Genomic DNA, 20,927 nt, shown 5'->3' with positions numbered 1-20,927 from the left:
CAGGAAAGGGATCTGCAATATTGTTTGTATTGTATAACATAGTTTTTATTGAGTTCATTATCTTATGGAAGTGCCTCTTAAAAGAAATCGTTTCCTAAACTCTCAGAACATTTGTAAATTGGATTTGATATTTCAGTGAAATGAAGTCTTATTTCCAATGTTTCGATACATGCACTTCCCTGGTTTTTCAAAAATCCAGCTTATTTCACGCCATGAAACATGGAACTGCCTAAGAAGAGTTTCTAGATATTTAACATGAACTAGTGTAAGTGTATCAAAATGTTTACATTAGAAGGACCAATTTAATATCTTTATCGTCAAGAATTTAAGAATTTCTAATATTTATTTTAAAAAATTGCTGTTGAAAGCCTAAAGACTTTTTTTAAATACCGTATAACATTGGTAAACTTGATCAAGAAATTATGTTTCACGTCTAATCTGACAACACCAATTGATGCGAATAAGAGGGCCAATCATTTTAAGTAGAATGCAACCTAAGCCGAAGTAAGCCACGTAATTTTTGCTATTGAATAATTGAATTAAATTATTTTAGCGTAACAGACTTAGAAAGTGATAAATTAATAACCACATTATATAAAACAATAGAGATATAAAGTATTATTGTAAATTGTTCCATGTGTTAAATACATAAATAAAAACCACGAAGGTTAATTTGTGCAAGTTTAATTTAATTTTATCAATGAGAACATGACTTTTTTCAGACGCATTATCTTTCCGTCATCAAGGGGTAAATCTAGCGTTTGAAAGTTGTCGGGTTCTTTTCCAATTATTAATCATTCACCCTTGCACCATTGTAGTAAATTAGGAGAAAGTAAGAGTTCTGGAGCAGGGGTTTCAAATATATAGCCCATACGTTTCTGGGGGGGTCAATACTTCATAGATAATGAACGGGGTGCATGAATCACTCGGGAAACAGCGGTGCCTCGATCTAGGTATATTTGCGGGAATCGGCAATTTTTGAGAGACTGGTGAAAACGTGAAGGGTAAATCGAAGCCAACAAGTGCCTTATTGACTTAGTGCTAATACCTTAAAAAATTGAGCCGTGAAAACATTTTATTAGGTACGGGGAGGTAGCTTCAGCCTAAATTTCGTTTCGGGTTGCGGAATTTACCCCAGGCAAGGTCGAAATCTCGAACTTCAACCGCGCCAGAAGTAAAAAATCACGGAGTGTATCGTATGATAATTGTCTCAGTCGGATTTCAAGAAACCGCGAAACCCTAAAAAAAGAAAATATCAGTAATAGACAATTCTACGATATACAAATCACTATTTATTGAACAGGTTATCTGCTTTATTGAACTGATGGAAAACTTTGGATGCAATTTCGGTTTCTGTTAAAAAGTCCAATTTCCAGGGTTTCAGAATTAGAAAGAAAAGGGCCTGTATTCAATGGCCAAAACCAACTTCATTTAAACATCTTATTAAGTCCCAAAAATGCACTTCCTTTTTTTGGGAGACGTCCATTAAAATAAGCTCAACCAATTTTTATATAAAGGGAAAACCAAAGTACTGGGGGATTTTTTTTAATCAATGAGGAAACACCTTGCAAACTCACCCCAGAAGGAGTGGTTCCGAATTGTCAACCCAGTTCCACAATTAAGGATACCACCCTATAATTTTATCAGCGATGTTAAACATCATCCAAGACGCGTTAGTTAAAGATCTTTACGTATGCCCACCGCAGACGACGGGCGGCGAACCCGCGTATGGTGTAGGATTAACACCATCCGCGTGTGGGCCGCGTTTAAGAAGATCCCGTGAGTGCCGCGGAATGATGTTTAGGGCTTCACAATCTTTGTGTCATCGGGGTACGCTTTTATTTTACAAGGCTTTTAAATTTTCCAAAAGATGTCGAAAATAAAAGCGTACGCCGATAAATAAATCTAACTGACGTCTCGCAACGCGGCGTCTCCCAGGGCTCGTGCCTTGGTCCACTACTATTTTTTATTTACACTTAAGATGTTGTTAGTGAAAATAAAGAATGACAGCGGGCCTAGGCACGAGCCCTGGGGGACGCCGCGTTGCCAGATGTCAGTAAGTGGTATTTATTTTCCATTCGTTTTTCAAATATTTCGTCAATCACTCAAGTAACGTTGCAACCAGTTCAGTACGCATCCACCCAATCCGTATCCCTTAAGCTTTGATCCACTTGACCCTTATTCTCTACTATAATTAGATTGGTCGCGGTGGACCTACCGCTAAAAAACCATGTTGCTTTATAGATAGGAACTGTTTAAGCCACGGTTCAGGTAATGGTAAAATATGGACTCGAAGATTCTGGAGAATATACTGAGAAGAGAAATAGGAAGATTATTTTCAACCGGACCTTTCTTCTCCTTTTTGAAGCTGGGCACTACTACCGAAGTCTTCCAGCGGGTTGGAAACTTTCCTAATTCCAATGAGAGGTTAAATATGTTTAATAGCAACGAGATTAATATAAAACTGCAGCCTTTAATGATTACAGCCGGTAACTGGTCTGCATCTGTAGTCTTTTTCATGTTGAGTTTTTTTATGGCCGTTCTAACGTATTCTTCTTTGATCCTTAGTTCACAAAAGGAGTCCATTTTTCTTGGATCAACGTCGTCGTTACAATTAAAGGTGTCGTCATCAGCGCAAAGACTGGATAAATAATTGCAAAATTTTGTAGTGATTTCGGTTAGATCTGTATTAAAGTTACTTTTTTTCCAAGATTATATCCTTGTCCTTAGTTTTAACACGATTATTTACGTATGTTCAGAGCTTATTAGGATTAGATTTCATCAACTATATAATCTTCGTCGATCGCTTTGTCCTGCGGGAGTAGTAGTTTTCTCTCTGTCCGATGAGATCTGAGGAGAGCAAGGTCGTTCAGGTTACTTTTGCGTCGAAACTTCTTATGATAGTATAGCTTCCGGGAGATAAATAGTTTGAGTTTCTTGGTGAACCACTTTGGGTATCTTGGTTTTTTACTCGTTTTAACCAGCTCTAAGGAACATGTTGGTGGATTGTGAGATTTTATTCAGTTTCGAAAAAGGCCACGGCAAGATAAACATCGTTTATGAACTCGAGTGGACACCAGTTGGCATTTCTTAAGTTTATGTGTCATCATATCTTTTGGATATAACAGTCGCCAGCCGGATTTCCCGCACGGTACTGATGAGTTCCAAATAGAACGAAACCGGTCTACCGTTGGAATTTCAGGCTATTTTATGTAGTTTATTACTTCCCATTTTTATACCCATTTTTACAATTAACCAAAACATTATCACAATTACACAATGTATGATTGTGTTTACAACTTGTTATAAAAATATGTTGAAAGATCATTTCAGATTAATTTATCAGATATACATTGAAAAAATCTTAAGGTTTTTTTAACAGTATGACTAGTGAGTATCAAACAAATATATTAAACAGTTTTTTTAAAGTCTCTCCGCTCTTCATCCGTCTCGGTCCATTTTGTCTATCACTGTCGTGGAATTGGCTAGGGCCAGCTTAGCACTCATTGGCATTCGTTCCAACCGCAATATAATCCTGCAAAGCATTATTGATAAACTCATTTGTTTTTCTTCTTTTTTGTCTAGAGAAAATGTCATCTATAGCCTTGTAAGCCTTTCGTTTTCCTGCCATAACTAAGCCTTAGCTAACGTAGAACTACTTAAATTTTATAATTTTAATAAAAATTACCCTTCTTTTTCTTCCTTTCAAGTTTCCTTCCGGCTAGGTAGCGGTTTATGACAACTAAAATCACGGAAACTTTAAGAATTCTACTTTATATACGACAAACCACAATAAATTATCAAACACTAACCAAAATGAACCCATCCGCCGATCCGAACATGCACTTCTGTTTTTGGTTACGATAAAAATCATGACTTAGCATCACTGTAGATGGCATGGTTGTCGCATTTTTTTTAATTTAAACGGTTTAAATAAAAAGAAATTATTATTATTATCATAAATACTTAACACATTTTTTAAGTTTCATATGAAGTTAAAAAATGGATAGTCGAATCACTAGTATATTGGAAGTTGTACTATATAAAAAAACGGACGTAATAAACTACGTAACCGACTCAAGGCCGACTGCATTTCTTGAACAATTTGAAACAGTCGACTTAATTTCGGAATCTTTCTAAAAATTAAATAATCGTTAATTTTCCGACTCTAATCAGTATTCTGTTTCGTAGTACTTTTAATAGTCGGAATATCGACTACATTTTAAAAAAAAAAATCATATCGCCGGCTAAGATTCGAAAGTGCTAACCACTCCGCCACCCCATCATTGATACATCTATTAAGTTACTAATTTTGTTATTACAAATAGGAGAGATGAAGATAAGCCAGAAGAAGAGTGAATAGAATAGAAGAATATACTGATTTTAGTATTTATTTTTTATTGAATTTTGCGACTACATGTGGAAAAAACCATGAAAAAAAACCTAGTTTTTTTCAGCCGGTTTTTTCCTTGGCAAAATCGTGCCAACCCTGCTTATATTAGTTTATTCTATATTTTAGATTTCGTTTTGTTTGTCCAATGTAGACACAATTGCAGGGAATTTTATAAACACCATAATTACATCTTCCTTAGGTCCTATGGGATTAAATAATTTATTACAAGATTTAAAAACTGGTTTAACATCACATTTACTAAGTTGATTACCTATTTTATCCGATATATTTTTTATATATACTAAAGGGATTACTGCAAATTGTTTTTTTTTGTTGAAAGGGAAATTTGAATTGATTTTAATTTAATATCTGCTTTTTACTTTAGATTAAATTTTACTGATGAAGTTGCTATTGTTATGTCGACGACATCTTAGCTCTTTGGAGGCATGTTATATAAAACAGTGACCTTTTTAAAATTTTCAAAATTCTCTGGATGCTTTAATTCAATTTACAAACAAAGTCGAAAGGAACAATAAAATTTAATTTTTAGTTGTTCAAATAAATAAGAATACAAATACGATATCAATAACTGTATTTCGAAAACATTTCTCTGTATTGTTACCTCCGCACGCAAATTAAAACCATCCCCAATTTCGTTTTTATTTATTTAGGGCATTTTATGTATGTTCTGACGAAATTTGTTTTTAAAAATGAAATTAGTTTTATCACCGCCAAAGCAAATGACAGAGGTTACATAACAGCTTCATCAATGAAATTTTATCCCAATCATTTAATCATATTTTATGATACGAAATTAATACGTAAATTAGATTAATATTTTAAATTAAACGTTAGATAATCCCTTGAAATAAGTATTTAATAGAGACTAGCAAATGGTTAACGAAACTAGTCGTGTCTCATATTTTTAAATAAAATACATTATTTTCACTACACAAAAGTGATCTTTTAAAATTTTTACTAATAGTTTTAATGCATAGGGCTAGTCATTTTTAATGTATTCATAATCGGTAATTTAATTCAAGATGTTCTAGAAATTTCTTGATATAAACTGGTACATTATATAGAAAAGAGAGTCACCAAAGAAGGTTCCACCCAGGGCGCAACTTTTTTCTCAATTCAGAAATGTATTAAGAGGGGTGACAGAAATTTATTGATATAGGCAACAAAACAAAATTTACAATGAGTAAAACTAATTGTACTATGTTTTGATCAGTAAACAGTCTAAAACCAAAATGCAGATTTAATACCTCCCATTTCTTGCTGCTATTTCATTCAATGCCTCAGAGCTGTAAACAAGGGCAACTGAAATGAAATATAAACAGAAATTACCTTGCAGATCTTTATATGATCAGTTGCTCAGGTACACAATGAAAACAGCAGGCACCCAGAGATAAAGGCATGAAATGTACTTCAAATGCGTTTGATATGCAAAAATAAGGTGATGAAAGAATCAACAATATTCAAATAAATTAGAGCGCGTATATACAAGTAGTTTAATTGTTTATTTAACGTTCTCAGAGACAGGTGGGACTGGGAATTAGGGAGGAAGAAAATTTTGAAGATTTCGAGCAGTTACGCCCCAGGTGGCCTCGAAAGCCGGTACTCGATTGTGGGCAACGGCCCAGAGATATTCGGTGCGAATTGCTGATATAAAACGGCCTCGGGCCTAGCAGAACAGCCGGCGGATGGAAGGGATGAAATCGGGAGCCCCGTTGCGGAAGCAGTCACTTTATAAACCGCGACGATAGACTGTGTCCTTAAAAATGATAAAGCCAAAGTTACAGAGACCATGGTTCGCTGATGGCAGTAGGAACCAATAGTCGATCATACTGTGTTCATGACTGGTAAGGTGTCGTAAACAATTGAGGAAAAGTTGGAGCGCTTCAGAAATGAGAGGGCACGAGAAGTACATGTGAGGAACGTCGCCTATTGCGGGACATTATGGGCAAGATGGTGATGGGTATTCGGAATCGAAATGTTTGAGGCGGCACGGTGTTGGCAGTGCCCCGTGTAACAATCGCCACTGAGTGGCGTTGGCGAGACGGGTTGAAAGGCGACTAACTCGGGTTACGTCCCAGAATCGAAAGGTTGTGGGAGCAACGGCGCCGAGTGGGCGACAAGGAGCAGGTGGGACGACCCCACGTATGATCGCGTCGTGATAGATCGAGCGGGCAACGCCTTTGCCAACTAAGGGAGTTGCGTTTTTGGCGGGGAGTTGGCAAACCGGGAAAACGTTGTCTCCAAATACAAAGCCGGTACAAACGCCGTTGGTGTCGAAAACTGTGGGATAGTGGCGACAGAGTGATGTTCGTAAGTTAGCGTGCGCTTTTACTAGGAATCGCGAGGGACGGCCATCGGCTTCAATAAAATCGCCGAACGGGCGCCACCAGAGTGTGATTGGGTCAAGCAGATTGGCGACGGTAACAAGACCGGCGTTGATCAGGCGGGAGTGCAAGGCGCTATCGAAGGGAAGACCGTTGCTGGCTGGGATGGCTCGGTTGTTGAATATGGGAATGAGGTTTAGGGCGTCGTGATCACAAGCGTCGAAACTAATGCGCAAATTTACAGTTGACCAGGAGGTAATTAGTGACGCGAAATAATGACTCGGGACGGGGGAACATGATCGAGATAGTAGACAAAGAGGCAAGGTATTAGTTTTAAAAATGGATGCGGCGGTTATAGCGCATGGCGCGGAAATGGAAAATGAGTCGAAAAGGCGTAGGAACTGCGAAACTCGAAAACTGAGAACCTTCCGGCAAGGAGACGAGCGCGAGACCCCCGGTCGCGCGGGGCAGGACGCAAATGTCTCGCGCGACCCAATGCACCCGGTCCCACAAGAAATCGGTTAGGAGACGTTGGCAGCGACGGGTAAAAGAAATTGGTGGTTCGAGAACTTGGAGCCGGTGCCAAAGCACGGATGCGGCAAGGCTATTGGCGATTAGAACTCTGCCGAATAGGGAGCAGTGAACTTTTAAAGGGCGCCAGCGAGCTAACACTCGAGAAAGCTTTTCCTCGAGGTCGGTCCAGTTGCGATTCAAGAATGCCGCGTTATTTCCCAGAAAAACGCCGAGAAAGCGACAACCGTCTGAGTTAAAAGTTAGGCCGAGTGGAGAATCGCTCCTGGCGATCCAAGAACCGCACCACAGTCCGGTGGACTTGGTGTTATTGACGCGCGCACCTGAAACTCGGGAATAAGCATCAAGGCATTCGCGTAAGATGGCAAATTCGGGGTCCGACCTGATTAAGGCGGTTAGGTCGTCGGCGAAGGTGGAATTGGTTAAATCGTGATGTGGTTTGGGATAGAGAGGTCGTGAAAGGCGAATATCTAAAAGACGGAGAAGAGGTTCCAATGCGAGAACGTAGAGTAGGCTCGACAGGGGCAACCTTGTCGAATGCCTCGTCCAAAAGGGACGGCAGTTGTGAGGCTGTCATTAACGCGAACGTAAAGCGTGGTAATCACGTGTATGAAGAAAGAAGGGAACCCCATTGTAGAGAGCACGCGGCGGAGATAGGCGTGATCGACGCGATCGAACGCTTCTTCCTGATCGATATTGACCAAAGCCAATGGTTCGTCATTGGAGGCGGCCAAATCGATGACATCGCGTAGGACGTGGATGTTATCGGAAATACGACGACCTGGTATGGAGCACGATTGTGTCGGGGATATAACTTCTTGGAGGATCGGTCCTAAACGGATGGAAAAACACTTTGAGAAGATTTTATAGTCAGAGTTAGGCAGCGATATGGGGCGTTTGTTGCGCAAAGATCGCTGATCACCTGTTTTCGGAAGCAGGCACACTACCGAGATTGTAAAAAGGGGCGCGTAACGACGGTCTTCGGAATTACAGAGCAGTTCGCGATAAACTTGGAACAAAACTGGGCCGATGAGGTCCCAGAACTTTGAGTAAAACTCCGTGGGGATTCCGTCCATGCCGGGGGCGCGACCATGCGGCAGCGTGCCTAGAGCGTGGGTAATTTCATCGAGTGGTAAGGCTTGGCCGAGAGAATCGACCGAAGCTTCCGAAAGTCGGGGTAAATCGTCGAGAATTTCGCTGATTAGGGCGGGTGGTGAGTCGACGAATGGCTGATAGGTAGGGCTGTAAAGGTCCTCGTAATAAGAGGTGATAATGCCGCGCATGGCCGCTGGGGACGTTGCGACATCGCCGTTGTCGTCGTAAAGCGAGTTGATCGTCGTAGATTGCGCCGAACGGGAGCACCAGCGAAAAAATTCTTTTGATGGCGTATCGACGTGACGCGTGAAAGGTACCCTGGAGTTGAGAAGGGCTGAGCGCGCTCTGCGATCGACGATATCGGCGAGCTCGCGGCGTAAGACAGCTGAGCGAGCGGGGTTTGAATCGGAAATGATGACTAATTCGCGTTCGAGTGAGCGAAAACGACTCCGCTCAGTTGCGACGCGGACGGACCAATATTCTTTAGCAAAAACGCGTATTCTGGGCTTGAAAGTCGAAAACTACCAAGCGCAAAAAGCGTGAAGATTGGGACCGACCTTGAGAGAGTTGATAAGTTCGCTGATGAAATTGCGTGTGTCGTTGATGAAAGCCTCGTCTTCGAGGGATGAAACGTTGAGTTTCCAGTAAGCAGGGCGGGGCTTACCTACTCGGACTGCGGTTTGAAATTTCGCGAAGATAGCATCGTGATCAGAGAAACCGCACGGGACGTGAATAGCGGAACGAAGAGTGGTAAGGGCGTCGAAGTATATCCGATCAAGACGGGCGTGGTATCGAAACGAGGCATCGCCCGAGTGCCACGTAAATGAGCGCGTGAATGGTGCTAGAACGCGGAAACCATCGTGAAGGTTAGATGAATTGACAAGATTGCGTAAGGAGCGGACCAACGCGACGCGACGCTCTCCGCAACCGGAACGGTCGATTGAGGGATCGAGAGTGCAATTGAAATCGCCAGCTAGGACTACCTGATCAGTGCCTGGAATGTTGGCAAGATGGGTTGAGATCCACAAAACCAAATCGAGGGCGGCTTGGTCGTGACGAGCGGGGACGTAAATGTTAAATATGTGAATGAAAGAGTGGGAAGGGAGAGCCAATTTGACGTAAATGCCGTTTGAGGCGAACGTGTCTCTGAGAACGATACTTGAGAATAAAGACGGGGAAAAACCAATTGATACGCCCGACCCGGAAGGGGTCAGACATGGTAGGTGAATAAATTGTAGAGACCAATCGAACCAAAGAGGAGATTTTAAAAACGCGTCGTGAATATTGGTTTCCTGCAAACAGAGGATGTCGGGTGCCAAATCTCGAACAAAAAGGCGGGCAGCAGTGTTCGGGGTTGGGGTGCCGACACCCTGAGCGTTAAGCGATAAAACCGATAACATTAAAAATAAAAATTTTGAAGAAAAAAACATGTGAGTTCTAAGGAAAACAAATAGCAAATAGGAAACAAAAAAGGAAAATTTAGAAAATTAACTAGATGGCGCCTGGGGTGAAATTGGAGAGGCCGCTGTTCGCGTGTGTGGGGCCGTGGTGTCGAATGGCGTCCAGTTGATTTATTAAGGCCGGAATATTATTCGTGTAGGTGCGAACGTGTTCGAGAATCGGAGTTTTGGAACGATACGATATGTCGAAATGAAAGGCGAGGTCGGATTGCGAAAGGTGGTCGGCGGTCGGGTCGAGATCGCTGGCATCCACGAAATCATCCATGTTGATATCGGAGTATTGACTTACCACGGAATGGGTGTCGGTTTGGGCCTTGGCTTTGGGTGTGAGAACGGTGAATTCGGATGGAGCGGATTTCTTGGGCGACGATTGGGGTAGTTGGTTTAATGATGGTCGTTTTACTTGTCGGACTGGCAGTTTTGAAGAATTTTTTTAGTGGAATTAGTCGGAGAGTTGACGATTATTGGTTCGGTGAATGTGTTGGTCTTTGGAATTGTAGATGAATCAGTTGAGGAGTTGTGAAAACCTGGTTCCAATACTGGCAAAATCGGTGTCATGTCGAAATCGTTGGAGGGTACGGCTTCGGCATCGGGCCGAACGACATCATCGGCGGGACGGGAGGATAATTCGCGGTTAGGAGATTCGAGTTGAGGGCAATTCCCGCGGACATGGCCGGAGACGCCACAGTGGTGACATTTGATTGCGGTTGAGATATAGAATGTTAGTTGTGAATCGTCCAAATCCACGAACACGCGGTCTGGGAGCGCGTCGCGGGCGGTGGAAGTCGCGAACTTCATATTCACTTGCCGGCGAAAACTCAGCATTGGCGGAAGATCGGGGTCAGAGTATGACGCTCGCAGAGTTTTGATCGGGCCAATAACTTGGCCATATTCGGACATGATTTCTCGTAGATGGCTGTTTTCGAAGTATGAAGGAACGTCCGAAACGGTGACTCGGGTAGGCGGTTGCCGACAGGATGGCATGGCACGAGGACATTATCCGGCATCGAAAGGCCGGCGGATATGAGTTGCGCGGCCCAGGAGGAGTCGTTGAAAAAGATTTGGAACTGACCTTGAACTCTTGAAAATGAGTGAAATTGTCTAGGAGGCACTTCTTTCTTGATGGCATTTATGTAATCTTGTGTGGAGTAGGGAAAAGTTGAAGCTTCGATGACGAGTCCGTGGTTGAGTGGAACTTGAGCGCGGAGACCGGTGCGAGATTGCGAATAAGACGCGGCGGATGATCGGAATGTAAAACGGCGACGGATATTGGTAGTTGTTGTGGAACGGGATTGGTTGAGGGTGGACGAATAGAGACGAGGTTCGGTATCGTTAGATCGGTTGAGGTTGGCTGAAGTTCTGATGGAAGAATCGTTTTCGGAAAAGCATTTCATTGTAGACGCTACATGTAATTTATTTATTTTTATTATTTATCTCTAAAAAAAAATTATTTCTTAATTTAATAGATAAGATCCAAAACGAGTTAAATGAAGAATCGTCGTTTCAAGAAGAAATTCTTTCGGAAGAAGATTGTGAATCGGAAGAATTTTCTGAAATTAATGAAGTTGAGAAAGAGTTATCTAGCTCTAAGCCAAGTACCAGCACCTCGACCAGCACTGAAGCTTCAAATGCAACGACAAGTACGTATCTTATTTATTAATTCAATGCGTACGTATAAAAAATTAAATATTTGTTGGGGTCACTAAACTTCTACCTTTTAAAAGTTGGTAAAAGACACCATGATTAAGCCTGCGTTTAGAAGAATTTAAATTAAAAAATATTTAGAAGAAGATAACTGTAATTAATAGAAAGTATTTATTTTCCCAGTGGCGCACCCAGAGGGGTGGGTGCAAATCATAATAACTTGTGAAATGTTTTCGCGGGTCGAGGTTGGTGCACATCGAAGGTTTTGGGAGTCATGCCCCCCCCCCCCCCCCAAAGAAATTGATGCGTGCGCCACTGTATTTCCACATTGAGTTATATCTTTAAAGGTCCAGGTTTTCTTCTGCCTGTCACCCTTTAAGGGAAAATATACCCTGGTGGTTGGCAAACCGCAGAACAGGTTCAGGGGCGTTATTATTTAATAAAATCATTTACAAACATAATTTCATTTATCGTCCAATTAGGCAGACGTCCTAGTCGTAAACGCCATTACCAAGAAACACTAAGCAACATGTCCACAAAACATTTAGAAAGACAAAAAAAGAATATGCTTGAACTTTTGAAATATAACCAGGACTGAGAAGAAAAGAAAATGGAGGAGCAACGAAAGTGGGAAGAGTCGTTAATTGAAAAACAAAATGAAGATATCAACAAATTTTGCCATTCAATGACTCAAACCTTCTCCGATAGTTTAAAACCGTTTTTTGAACAACTTTCTAAATCTACAGTTACCTCTCCAGAAAACAATAACTTCCTTGTACCTCAATCTCCTTTACCGCGGCCCAACCATTCACTTTTAAATCAATCACCAAATAATTCGCAATCTCATTTACCCCAGACACCAAATGTTTTTCAAAGTAATATGCCCACATCAAGTCAAACCGCTGTACCCCAATCACCAAATAATTCGCAATCTTATCTGTCCCGCCTTCGTCACACACCTCTTTCCCCAAATAATTTTAAAACTCATTTGCCTATGCCTAACCAGACTGCTAACCAACCCACCCCTCCCCCACTAAATCGAAATAATTATCTGTCTTCCCCTGAAAATTGCACCTTTCCATACTATCCGTTATACATGCCATATTCAAAAAAATGAAAATGAATTGAATTGGATTATGTTTTAATTCCAGAAAATAAAATTGAGTATAATATTTTTCGAATTACTTTGCCTCTAGAGGACGCATAGTTTTTAAAATCTTAAATTGGGACATGTATTTACAGAGAGCGTCCCTGACGTTCGTTAACGTTTTCTTCTCTCTCGAATTATCTTCCCGGCGTTTTGGCTGAGGATATTCCCTTTCGGCTTCTTTCGCGGAGTCTTTCCACGATTGTTGAACTTGCTCTTTTGAATCTTCACAAATGTTGTGGAGGACACAACACGTGGCGATAACTTTCGGCATGAACGGGTAACTTATGTCGCTTCTTTTACACAGTCTTCTCCATCTGGACTTAAGTCTACCGAACGCGATTTCCACGCAGATTCTTGATGAGCTCAGGTAAACATTGAAAGATTCTTACTCTGGATCCATATTTGGCGTCATTGTTACCCTTTTAATAGCCATGGTAGTAAAGGGTAGGCGGGATCTCCCAAAATCATGTAAGGGACATCTACACCTTCGATCTTAGTAGTTCCCTTAGAAAATATATGATATCAAATCAAATAAATAATTACTTGTTATTCCCACTCGAGTGTGTTACGTAAGAAAATAATAAATATTACCAGAAGAAGATAAAGGGGAAGGTTGATACAAGTGTTTCCTAGTGTAACAGCAGTCCGACCAATGTCAAAAAGGCACGAAAAAATGGCGGGAGTACACACTTTTTTGAACCAATTTACGTCCAAAAAAAAGGTCCTGAGAGTTCTCCTCAACCGCGCTACAATTCTGCTAGTCTTATTCGGCAAGGCTCACAATTGTTAGTGCTTAATACTCGAAAATGTAGGCGTTCGTTTAGAATACGGAAACGTGAAGGTATGTATTTTAACTCAGATTTGACTTAAAACTATTAAAATAACTTTAACATATTTACTAAGATTCGCCGCTTTTGCGACATGAAAGTCGGGCATTATATTAAAAACAAATACTCCTCAAGTCACGAAATCGTACGTCACCTTTACGATATACTTGTCAGCCAATCACAGTAGCGGCGCCAGCGATAGGCCGGGGTAGGCCCAGGCTTAGCTGACATTTTGATAGGGGCCTCCCAATTCAAGACTAGGGGCCTCCAAATTTTAATATAAAAGCCTCCTATGTTTGGTAATTGGTTTTAAAATTTCAAATTAATCGATTAAAATTTTATTTGGTTTATTTATACGAAAAAATTAAAGGGGTCTATAAGCTCGGTGCCTACCCCTATAAAAATCCTGCCGCCGCTACTGGCCAATCAAAAAAAATTAGGATTTTCGAATTTGATCGAACTATTGTTACATCAGCAAAGCATTATAAAGATAGGCAGTGTCCCACTTTCCCTTTATCTCCTTCTGATATTACTATTTTTGCTTTTAATACCTTTGGAATAATAGTTTCGAAATTTTTGTAGATATTCGAGTTTTGAAGCGCGGCAGAGTCGTGGGCACTTCCAGGCACTTTACAGCTTATATCAATAAACCTTAAAAAAAATTAAATATTATAATAGGCCTATAGAGAAAGATATTAGTTAAATTAAAACTAACCTGAACTTGTTGTCAACAACCGCTTGTAAGATATAAGAAGGCCATCCTTTTATATTTATGAAATCACGGTATCCTTCTGTGGGAGGTAGTATAGGGATGTGCGATCCATCAATTGAACCCAGTATTTGCGGCTTTAAACCTTTGATTTCGAATTGTATTGCAAAATATATACAAGCATTTGTGTACAGAACACTTGTGTATTCCAAATTGATTCGCTATAACTCTATACTCTGCGCAACTAGCTAGGGTATATAAAGCTATAGCTACCTGCTTGTCTACTTGAAAAGGCTTTCTTACACAGTTTGGTTTTGGCGACAACTCTGGAGACAACATTTTTACGATTTTCCTTTTTTTCATCCAGTAACGTTTTGGTCGCCACGATGGCTTTGGGACGCGATTAACAACTTCTAAAAACCCATCATCACTTGAATTAGCAATTGCTCTTGCAATAGTAGCTTGGCGACTCCTAATGGTTTTCGACAAATTTCGTCTTCTTCTCGTGATTGCATTTTGAGTTCTCAAACATATTAATTTTCCAAAACCAAAAATTTGCCATAAAAATATAGCTAAAGCGGTTCTTAACACTAAACTGGGGTCCATTTCTAGCAAGACGAATACAAAAATCTAACCGTCTGGATAATCTGCCTTCAAAGAAACTAGTATTAAATTCCTAACAGTAGGTTTTTCCAGGGGATAAACCCTCTTCAAGGTCTTAAAATGACTTGCATGAAAACGCGGAAATACGAGTTTCCTCTGAGACCCCCCGTCAGGAGCAGAATCGAGATTTTCTTTATTCCGTTTTTCTTACCTCATGAAAACGTAGTCAGAGAGAGAGAATTGATTAAATTATTAAGTTATGATAACTTATATCCAGGGTATAATTTACTAAACTTCAATAAATTTGACTTGATAAAGTAGGTAATAAACGATTCCAACTAAGTATACAAATGCTTCAATCATCCATAACCCTTTATTTAAATTACATTGATTGTGAAAAGGCATCATTTAAGTATGCGATATCATTTAAACAATGCGAAATTAATTCGTTTATGTCGAAGGGGGAATACCCTGTAAATTCAACCAAAAAATCTTTTTTTACACGATTCAAATAAACCTGGGAGATACGAAAGGTAGTATATAAATTTAAAAAATCACAAGGTTCACCTTGATTTTTCAATGGTTTATAAATACAATGAAATTTTTTTAGATTTTCGATCAATACGTAAAACAATGTGTTTATAACTAATATATTATTGTTTAGTAGATTTAATTGTTCATCTATTCAAACTTTAAAAATATTCAAGGCTAACACCTGAGAACGACTAATAGATAGGCTGTAGGATAAGTTAGTATCATCCTCAAAATATTTTTGGATAAATGGTAGAATTGTCCACGAGAATTGACCTCCCAAAGAAGAAACTTCAAAATTGTGAACAAAAGTACAGTGTGAATATGGTTCTACTACAGGAACTTGAAGAACATAGACTAGCAATGACCGACGGCCACTTCATCGAGAGGACCTTCCACGTTTTTAAGGAGAGGATAGTACTTTGAAGGCCAATAGAGAAGTACAACTGAGGTTCTTTGTTGAAAATTGATATAGTCACTTTCAGTCTTGAAGGAGAACAAAAAGTCCTAGATACTTCAAAGAAATATATATATATATATATATATATATAAATTTATTGTTTTTTTTTAAACAAAAAATTCACTAATTACATACCGTTTTTAAATGTACGATTTACAGTAAAGGTTTCAGCCATTGTAGTAAACAATTCGGACTACTTGTCGAATAGTAGGAAACAGATAACGATAGAAAAAAGGCAAAATTTTACATAAATTAAAACAAATTTAAATTCATGGTATTAATTTTTAATTCTACGATAAATTATACTACTAAGAATAAAAGAGAGAGAGACAATATATTTACCAAGTTTGTTTCTTGAAAACTATTGAAGTTTTGTTTCTACGTTTCTAGAAAGACTAGAAGAATGAATAAATTTGAAGGGCAGTGTCGGTTTTTATACTAATTCATAAACACATTTCATACAGTCCCCAGTACCTGTCGTCCAGGCCTCAGCACTACCAGCCCAGGCTCCAGCACCAGCGGCCACCCCCAGCACCACCCACCCAGGCTCCGGTCATTGAGACTCTAGACGCTGAAGCCATACCTGTCCAGGGTCTAGTCGTCGAGATTCCAGTCGTCGTAACCCCACCTATTCAGGCTCCAGTCGCCGAAATCTCAGCTGCCCTACTTTTGAATGCACCATCTACGTTAAGGGGAAGCAGAAGACTTCCCATAGAAAAAACAAACACAAAAAAAAAATTTATGTAAATAACGATTTACAGATTGCAGTTTTAATAAAATAAAATTATTTTCATTGGAATTAAAATTGACTTTTTATCTTCTTCATAAAATCTTTATTAATTTTCAAAAAGAGTTAAGACCTTTTAATTCTAGCTTGTATATTATTATGAAATGAAATACTAGTTTTAGCAATTTATTGGTAATGAGCTTTATCATTAGTACGCTTTTAAAATAATAAAATTAGGCCTAGCGTGTAGGCTTAGATCAAGGTTAGTAAATTTTAGGCTATAAAAGGTTGCCTCGATACGTTCCCCTGTAGCAATTTAGAGTCGGGCCGACGTCGGCAAAAGGTGCAAAACACTAAAGTCGGCCGACGGTCGGCCGACCTTTGGATTTCGGGTCGAAATGTCCTAGGGGTAAAAGGGTCGGCCGTCGTCGGCCACCTACGAAACGTCGAGTCATTACCGCCTTTTAATAGACCTAAGAACCGACCCCGAAACGACGTCGGCCTGAATAAGAATATACTGTATAATAACGTCGAAACGACTTAATTATACGACGATATTTTATGTGACTGCAAATGACAAAATAAAACCGTCAATAAAGCGGTATAAATAGCTATTTACATGTATGTAGTTGGTGAAGTCCCATGAACGGAAGTGAAGCAATGAAGTTATTTCCGTCAATCGGAAAGCTACAGAGTTCTATATTTTCTTGGGGCTTAGTAAAAGTAACGAATAAATCTTCATTAATAATATCTTAGCCTAACATATTTAGCTACACGAATGTAACCTCCTTGAGCCGAGAGATTTTTAATAAGGAAACATTCTCAGATTGTATATATAATCTTTTTCGAAAAAATATAATACAGAAAAGAAGTTATTTTAAAAATATTTCAATTTGTTTTATTAAATCGCCAAAGTTTCACAGTTTTGAGCGATTAGTTGGCAAATAAATGTTGGATAGAAGTCGACCGTTGTTCGGGCTATAAATGTGTCATGTCTTTTGCAAGTCATGACAGCTATTACAATTCAAAGTCGGCGTTTGGACTCTAAATAGTTCCAATGATAAGACTCTTAGAGTCGGCTAGTGGTTCAAAATGCTAGGTCGCTATACCAACTTTAAAAGCTACCGAAAACGTACTCACGAGGAATTATCAAAAACGTTAAGGACTTTTACGGTCCGTATTGGAACCAGGACCGAAAGGCAACTTTTCGACCAAAGCCCGACCTTAAATCGACTCTTTGTGCTACAGGGGTAATAATTAGATGTAAGGTCTATTTTAAGTCGGATAATGGTCGGCATACCGACCATAAATAGTCCCAAAAAGGATTTACAGTTTTAGTGTCGAAAAACATTCGGACGTTTTTAGGTCGGCATTTGGTCGTCGACTATAAAGCGACTTTTCGACCGTACCCCGACCCTAAAACGACTTCATGTACTACAGGGGTATAGAATTAATGAATTCATTCATTTAATCCTAAAATAAAACGAGTTTGTGTCGGTCGATATGATTATGGCCAGTTCATATAATATAGGGTCGGCAAACCGACTCGAAATAATACCAAGACGATATTTACAGAGTTTTCTCTCAAAGTTAGTTTGGTCGCTTTAAAGTTGGCGTTTAGTCGACGATCAAAAACCGACTCCCCGACCCATATGCGACCCTCTTGTGCTACAGGGGATATAGGGTCGGCAAACCGACTCGAAATAGTACCAAGACGATTTTTACAGTTTTCTCTCAAAGTTAGTTTGGTCGCTTTAGAGTCGGCGTTTAGTCGACGACCAAAAACCGACTCTCCAACCACTTCCCGACCCATATGTGACCCTCTTGAGCTACAGGGGCTGTGGTTGCTAAGTGCTAAGGTTGGTAACTTCGTTGCTTACGAACATCGTGACGTCACTGAGATGAGCTCCTATCGTATTTATTAAAATGGGGAAAAATCATTAATTTCATACCGCGAAGTAGACATTTTTGTATTACGCTACGTAAATGGAAATTTTTCCCTAATCCTCTTTTCTGAATGACGTACACAATTTTGGTACTTGGCCAGAAAGGATATGTTTAATCATCAACTTAAAGTACTACCTGACCAAATTAATTAATATTTTCATGTGTGTTGTTGAAACACGTCTACAGACGTACATAAGTCTCAAATAGGCGTAAATAGGACTAAAACAGATTAACGTACTTAAAATGAATCGAATTTATTTAAGTCTACGAAACGTGATTTTAATCGGAGAGGAAATTTTATCTTCTACGAAAAACCACATACGATACGTGATTATATTAGGCTCAGATATCAATGAGAAATAAATGATAATAGAAATTTTGTGTTTATTCAAACAATCATTCCTAAACTTTGGATGACTTCTAGATATTTTTTTATTCAAAACTGTTTTTTAACTATCGAGGTTGTATGGCTTTTATGTATAAATACCCCTGAAATGAAAATGAATAATTCATAATATGATCACTACAACTACGCGTATATCGCAAAAAAACAAGGGCTAGATTCTGCTGGTCCCCGGTTAACCACGGTTAAGCTTAACCGGCGGTTAAGAGTTATCATAGGCTGAAGTGGCGATGACGTAGGCCTGTTGTAATTGGCTCCTTAAATTTGAAAGGGGAAAGAGTCCCCCCGGCAATTTGGTGTTATCTCTGACTCTTTTCCGGGGGGAAAGAACTTTTAGCTTTGAGGCGCCTTCTGTCTTTCAGCGCGAAAACTAAAATCATAAAAATTCGAACGGAAGTGAGATTGCCAAAAGGTCATGGTCAACCGGAAAGAGTGCTAAAGGTCACTTCAAATTTCAAAATGGCGTGTGAAGCTGTGGAAAATGTCCCTCGAACAAGTATGCTAGTGTGGTGTATTAATTTGCAAAAATGTCGAGAAAAATTATATAAGTTATTATTATTATTATATATTATATATATTATATATATTATATATATTTTTATATAAATATTTGACTTATGAATGCCCTCGTAAAACTCAGTAACTCCTATAGGATCAATCGCTGTTCCAGGTGTTTTTATCACAGCGTCATACAAAAGATCGATTATATTAGATCCTCCAATCACTTGTCCTCGAATAGAAAGCTCTCCTGAGTTAGTCCATCTAATATATCTCGGATCTTCCGTAGTCGCTCGGTATAATGAAATTGCATCACTAACATAAGTTGCAGGTAGAGAATAAGATATTTGCGCGAACCAAGTTTTAGGTCGTTCAGAGTTTTCAATAACGGGAGATATTTGCTCTTTACGTACGTAAGTTAACCGTCGTTGGAGAGTTTGATTGTATAATGCTAATTTCTCTGATTCGTTTAAATCTGGATTATCTAGAATAGATTTCATTTCATCATCGAGTGTCTTCTCTTTTGGTAGGTGTAGTGTTTTTTAATCTCTCCATTACATCTTCAGGTACTAGAAGCATTTTTCGAGCCATCATCGGTTTATAGCTTGGCTTATTGCACTTCCGGCGACTGAGCTAACGATAGATAGCAGTGGCGCTAATAAAAATGGAAGAAAACCACCCGTTTGTACCAGAATCTTTCGTCGTTTTGATAAAGGGTTCTTCTTCGACACGTTTCGTATAACCGCGCTATGTTTCTTTAACCGCTTACGATGACGTTCTGTCAGTTCAATTGTTCCGTGCAATACATTTATACAACATTCAACGAGAGCCAATATAGCTTCCTGGCTAGCGTATTTAATAGCTGTCTTTCTTGGATTTAGATTACAGGATGTTAGGATGTTTTTCTTAACTCGTTTTGAGATATCCATTTAGAGATTTCCTTAGCCTTTCTTAAAGCGCAATGAACAGTTTCGGAATGAAAAGAACAGTCTAATTCAATGTCTTCTAGTTCTGATAATTTAGGACAACCGGTATCTTCGATGTTAGTTACTGTAACACCGAGGAGTGTCGATAATACTGCAGCTTTTTCTAAACCTTTGGTGAAAACCAAAGTCGCTTTTTCCGCTATCTGATTGCAAATGTCACGTGTCGTTCTCTAAGGACGTTCGCCGTCATTCCATCGAAGATGACAAATGTTATGAGATATCCATCTGCATTGTCTTTTATCTTCGTTTGAAAGCTCTTTGAAAGGGCATGGAGATTTGAAAGTAAACACTTCCGATTCTTCAGTTTCTAATACTACGTAAGCTAATTCTTTAATAATCCACTCTCGATTAACCCTAAAAAAATTCCCTTCTATAATACACTTCATTTTGGAATAAAGACAGCCGATTCTTCACCCGGTATTAAACCTGTTCGTAGTAAATACTGATCTGGGGTGTGAGGTTTCAAGTCAACTAATAAATACCCAAATTTCCGTGACGTAGCTTGTTGAAACGCATCAATAACGTATTTGCTATTGGTTGGAGATATCTGCCTCGCGAGATGATAAATTGTTGATTTATCTCGTGGTGATTTAAAAATAAATAGATAATGAGCATTTA

The sequence above is a fragment of the Leiobunum rupestre genome, chromosome 1, assembly GCF_980474605.1.
Source record: "Leiobunum rupestre chromosome 1, qqLeiRupe1.1.hap1, whole genome shotgun sequence".
Taxonomy (NCBI): domain Eukaryota; kingdom Metazoa; phylum Arthropoda; class Arachnida; order Opiliones; family Sclerosomatidae; genus Leiobunum; species Leiobunum rupestre.
The sequence above is the reverse complement of the archived record's forward strand: the minus strand, read 5'-3'. Positions refer to the sequence as shown.